Genomic DNA, 6405 nt, shown 5'->3' on the forward strand with positions numbered 1-6405 from the left:
CAGGCAGCTGAAGTGTTTTGGGTACCTGATCGTGGTTACTTTGTGGTACCATGTATGTTATGTCACACTAAAGGGTCTGTAAAAGAGGGGCAGCAGGGAGAGAAGTTGTATTTTTACCCTGTGCACTCTGGGAGGGATCTGATCATCTGCTGAAAGGGGACTGCCCTTCCCTGCCGTCAGCCAGGCATGGGTAAGGTTTTGGAGCTGGGGTACAATGAACAAGAGGAGCACAAGTGAGCATTAAACAGGGAGCCCACTGGCTCAGGTCAAGGTGACAGACACCTGAGAGAAGTAAGTGACCTTCCTGCCTGTGGAGCTGAGCCTCAAGGGTGACAAAGACACGCAAAAGATCTTAGTTTCAATCCCCTGAGAGGAACTGGACAGCAAAGCAGCTTTGGAGGCTTTTGTGAGCTCAAACCCTTGATGCATTCCCACTGAATGTGAGCTTCCTTTGGTGCTTTTGCCCTCGTGGGTGCCTTTGGTCACTGTGCACCTTGTGAGAGCTCTCTGCCCTTCTCTGTGCACCACTGATAGAGCCCTGTCCCACTGTGCTGGGACACTGAAGCTGGGCAGGACATGGAGGGCTCTGGGTTGCTCCTCAGTCCTGCCACAGATCAAGATCCCACAGATGAAGATTAGATGCAGACAGCTGGGACTCCTGGTGAATGTGAAACCAGCTGGAACTGACATAAATTGTAACGGTACCGTGAGGTACAAAAGATTTTCTGCAGCGAGAGAAGCCCTGGTATATAACGATGAATGGATTCATAGATGTCCTCCTCAATATGAGGAGCACTTTCTGACTCAGAGCTGCTGTGGGCTTAAAATATCTTTGTCTTCAGGCTGGTGTCACAGGAGGAGAATCAGAGCCGTTTTCTTAAAGGTTTTTCATTGAGAGCAAGTCAAGTTTTTTTTTTTTTTTCTCAGGAAATTTAATAATATTGGAATTATTTAAAATACTTAAATGCGTTCAGGTTGTGAAACTTCATCTCTTCTAAAATAATTTCTTGGCTGGTACATCTGTTTTAGGTTTTGGTTTCTTATTTCCCTTTCTACTACTTATCTATTTTTCACATCAATCAGAAAAAGAAAGCTCAAACGTTTGAGTCACTTGGAAGTTAAGAGAATAGGAGGGCAAGGCTGAGCAGTATACTTATCTTGGAATTACAGGAGTGTGGGGGGGCTAATTTCAGCTGTATCAGCAGATAGCTCTATAGTATAAATGTCTGAAAAAAAGGTGAAATGAATAGCAGCTGAGGAAAGAAAGGCCTCTCTTTCCTAAACACACACACTTTGTTTCTATCTGTTCCCATTTCTTCCCTTGATGCTACAAGAAAAGAAGAATTTATTTCAGGATTTGTCCTGGTTATCTTTTGAAGTAAGTGTGCTTGCTGCAAAGCTGTATAACAAAGTAGTTGTTAAACTAATATCAAGAATTTCTAATGGAAATGTTTAGAACACCCATTTTCTGAGGCCTAATTGGAAACAACTTAAATTATTAGATCAATAAAATTTGCTTGAGGGAAAGCCAAAAGGGATTCCTGTAATGAAACAGAAAGTTCTAGCTGGAGAAAATTATTTTCACTGTGGAACATCTGAAAAGCTTTGCAGATGTTGCATTAAAAGAAACACTGCTGAATTTTTCTGAATCTTTTCACACATGGGTATTTTAACATAAAATATCATGCAGCTCACAAAAGGAACAGGCAAAGATATTCTGAGAAGCGTAAGAGTGAACAGATTGTGCTCCATTTGTTTGAAAACAGCCCTTACCTGATGGAAGTGCAGTGCTATTATACTCCCTTCCAAACATCTTGTAATTCCAGCAAGCTTATTTTTATGGCTGTTTTTAAAGCTATAAGAATGTGACAACATGGATGTTTCAGCCTCAGGTTTTAGAATGCCAATTCTCTAGGGAACCAAAGACACAAATCCAAACTTCCCTCAGCTCCTGCCTTCATCCTGACAAAGTAGATTTTGTGAGAAACAACTGCTCACTTTGAAATTTAAAAAGGTCTATTAAACCTTAACAAAAATACCACAAAAGGACTACATAAGGAAAAATTCACAGTGCTGGGAACTGCTCTCAGGGACACCACATAATCAGTTCATTTTCAGGATGGATGCTCAGTCTTTTATACCCCTGGAGCTTGCATCAGCCAGCCCTGGCCCCTCCCAAAGTCTGTCACTCAGCTCTTCTGTGCCATTTATCAGTGGAAACTGCTTTCTTGTCACTGGATTGGAGGTCAGGTGTTGCCATGCTGACCCCCTAAGCACCCCCAAGCTTTTCCATTCCACCTGCCCCAGGCAAGGGACACCTGTGCAGCTTCTTTGTACCTGTCCTGGACAGCCCAGGCTGTCTGATGGCAACAATACAGGGGGGAAGGGAACTGTGAGGAGAACAGAGGACATCTAAACCACAATAACATAACTGTACATCACTAAAGCTTTTCTTAATATTCACACAACAGTTATCCCTTAATTGCAAGAGCCAATCATCTCATTATCCATCTATAACAATTTGATGCTCTGCAGCTTCTGGTTCTCGAGTCTCATGGAGTAAAGCTAAACCCCCAAAAGTTTGGCTGTTGTGTGTCTGTACAGAAGCAGTCATTGCAGCAGATGTGGGAAGGAGGTTGGGAGGGAACCATTCCAATCTTCCCACTGTGACAGATGAGTAATATGATGATTGACTCTCACAATTAAAAGGCAAATATCATGTATATATGTTAAGAAAAGTTTTACAGATTTATAGTTATGTTTCACTGCGTTATTATTGGGGACAGCCTGGGTTTGGGACATTTGGGAGGGTCAGCTTGTCACTATGGCAACACATGACCTCCAATCAAGATTTGAGGAAGTGAACTCCACCACTGGACAGCGAAGAAGGAATTGATGGACGGAACTTTGGGAAGGCAAAAGGGTTAAAAGGTGAAACCTCCACGGTGTGGGTGAGCACATGGTGGAGGAAATCTTGTGCTCCTGACACCATATTATTTTCTCTATTCAGTCTTCTGTTGTATTTTTGATAAGGTTTTAATTAACCTTTCTAAATTTTTGGAAGTGAGTAGCATTTGTCACATCACAAATTCCACTGTGTCCCTGCAGTGATATGCGGAGCTGTGCATGTCTGTGGACACGGCTCTCCAAGGGGATGTGATCCAGCACTGATGCTCCTGGAGGGCTTTGGCCAGCAGCTCTCACAGATTGGCAGGTTTTCCCCTGCTTGGCTCCGTGAGGATTTGTGCACGTTAACTGTGAATTGGTAAAGGTGTAACCAGCTGTTCAGGTGGTGACTGACCAAGTCCAAACCCCGTCAAAAAATTATGAAATTGTCACTTGGCAATTCTCGGGGGCACGTGTGTCTGTAAGAAATGACCCACACTCACACACTTCAGTTGATGAAGCTTTAGCCACATGAAAAATCTGAGGAAATAAAATATTTTATTATGTTGGCAGAGGAGGATATGCAACTCTCATGTCTTACACTTATTCTACATACAGAGAAATGGAATAGCATTGAACACATCTACATGCTTTAAAATGTATAAACTTAAAATCAGAATATATATCAGCAGAGAGTACAGAAATGCCATTATAGAATGTTGTTCACACTATGAGTTTTTAGCAGAGCTTAACAGAACATAAAATATGTGACCATCTTAATAAATTAGCAACAGGAAGACAAAAAATGAGAACTTCATAAACAAGGAGCAAGTGTAAAAGTTTCACGGTTTATGGGCTACACACATTTTCCCACAAAGTTGGAGAAGAATGTTTTCTCAGATTTGGGTTTTAATGAGGAATTTTACTTGCTCTTTGGGCAAAGATTAAAACTAATGCTGCTTTGCAAACCTTATTTTCTGAGAAATCTAAATAGATACAGGTTAATTATTTGCTTACAGTTTTTCACACCTCTGGTTCAGTTTTGTGGATCTCATGCAGCTGAAGCTCCTGAGAATAGTTACACTGGTTCTTTCAAAGATCTCATTTTTAGTGCTGCAGCAAAAGTTTACAAAAAAGTCAGATCAGCAGCCTCTGCCTCCCAACACAGTCACATATCTGGGGAATTCAAAGCAGGGCTCTCTAGAAGCTGCTAATTGCCTGTCAGTCATCTGGTGCACCAGCAGTTCACACGTTTTTGCTATCGACCTAGCAGATTAATAGTATAACCCAAACAAAGGAACAAAGGCTAAACTGTTCAGTTGGGAAGGGTACTGTGTGGTCTTTTCAGGCCAAGATTAGCAGAGAAACAGAGAAATGGTGTTCTTTGTAAAACTAAAGCTGCAGTGACCTTAACGCTGGCAAACAGACTGAATGAGTTCAGCACTATTTGCCAGCAAAACCTGAAACAGCAGTGCTTTACAAAAAAAAAAAAAAAAAAAAAAGAAAACAACAACAAAAGAACAAAACAAAAAGAAAACCCCAAACCCTGTGTTAAAAAATCTTTCCAAGCACAATGAAGTAAAATTAAAATTAAATTGGTTTCAGTTTTAGGAGTCAGCAACATAGCTAAAAGGATTCACAGAGCAGTGCTAGAAACTGTTGACCATTATGCTGAATGTATTTATAGCATCTGTAAGAGGCTATTTTCAGGACAAAAAACAGCACTGTTTAAAAAAAGAGTGTTTAAATTTTCCTCTGGTATCTTTGGGACTTGTATTCTTGGATTGAGGTCAATCAGAATAAGGGCACTATTATTACTGAAATTAATATTTTTTAAATTATTGGTAAGTTCATCATAGCTAGGCATTCCATCTGAGACTAAGACTCTGTTGTGCTAGAACTGAACCAACACCAAAGGAGAGCCCCTGAAAATTTCCAGTCCCTCTGTACTGTGGAGTTTCCAGTCAAATTCATAATTAAGATGGCAGTGAGATTTGCTCTCTAAGTAGGGCAGTGCGGGTCAAAGAGAAAAGGGTGATTTGTGTGAGGAATGGCTGCTCCAAAAAGTGTTTTAGCCACCTTTACTGACATTTACTTGGGATTAATTAGTTACCATCTGGAGGTAAAAATTCCTTTCAAGCTAAAAGAGAGAATATAGAAAATGGTCCCCTGGCATTTTCTGATTTCTTGCAGCAGATTTTGTTTTCAAGGCTCTAATGTCATATTTCCCTTTGGCTTCTTGTTCCTGCCCACCACACCATGCCCACAACCTCTGCTGTTCTAATACAATATTTTTCCATGACTGCATGGTAAATTCGAATAATTCCAGTGACCCACTGCACAGTGAAGTGGTTGGGAAGTGAGTGTTGTCAGCTCTGACCATTGCAACAGCACACCAGGAGGGCTGGGCTGCAGCAGGGGGCAGGGGAGAACTGGTCCCAGCTGCACTGCTGTATCGATACAGGGAGCTCCTGATGCAGGGAATAATGTGCTCTGACTCCATGGGTCAGAATGCTGAACAATTGCTTTAACAAAATTATACTATATTACACTAATACTATAACTGTACTAAAGAGATACTATACTGTACTAAAGAAAAACCCATGACTGTCTGAGGCAGCCAGGACACAGCTTTGAGTGATTGGCTAATCACTCAAAACAACTTTCACCCATGTCCAATTAACCAAATCACTTTGGGTAAGCAGTCTCCATAACACATTCCACATGTGCAAAAACAGGAGCAGTGAATAGAGATAAGAATTGTTTTCTCTTCTTCTCTCTGTGCTTCTCACTGCCTTCCCAGGAAAAATCCTTGGGAAGTTGTGCCTGCTGCTGTCTATGAAGAGAGCTGTGGCCACACTGCAGGCAGCATGCCCTGTCCTTGTCACACCCCCAGCCTCTGCTGTGACCCCTCACTCAAGACAACAGCTATTCCTTCACTGCTGCTGTGTTGCAGTGTGGTTTCCTGTTTCACCTATCCCAACCCCTCAGGTGTGCCAACCTTTCCCCTCCCCCTTTTGCCCTCCTGCTAAGAGCTGTCCATCAATCTTAACATTCCAGCAAGGGCGTCGTGTGGTTGGCAGAAGTTCAAAAGATGCCCCTCAGGTCCGGGCTCATTGGCCTGTCCTAGCGTCTGTATCCCTTGAGCCTTCCCCTCCTCACACCTGGTTGGCCCTCACCTGTCCCTTCCCCTCCCCCTGTCCCTGGGGCTTAAAAGGGGATGAGACCATGCGGCCGGGGTTCTGTTGGGAGCTGTTACCACACTCAGAGGTCTGCCAGCCTGAAATAAAACTCTGGATTAAGACTCTATGATAGAACCCGCTCCTTTTCTCTTCACTGTCACCTGAACCTTTTCCACCAGAGGTAAACTGAGTTCCTACTTTGCCTGGATTTGTTCCGAGTGCCCAGCTGCAGCATCCAGCCAACCAAAGGTATCTCTGAGGTAAAACGCCGCAGCTGCTGCCTTTGGTCCAGCAGCGAGGGCTAGACGAAGCCAGGCACGACAGACCCGGAAACATC

This window comes from Molothrus ater, chromosome 2 (assembly GCF_012460135.2).
Source record: "Molothrus ater isolate BHLD 08-10-18 breed brown headed cowbird chromosome 2, BPBGC_Mater_1.1, whole genome shotgun sequence".
In the NCBI taxonomy this organism is placed as follows: domain Eukaryota; kingdom Metazoa; phylum Chordata; class Aves; order Passeriformes; family Icteridae; genus Molothrus; species Molothrus ater.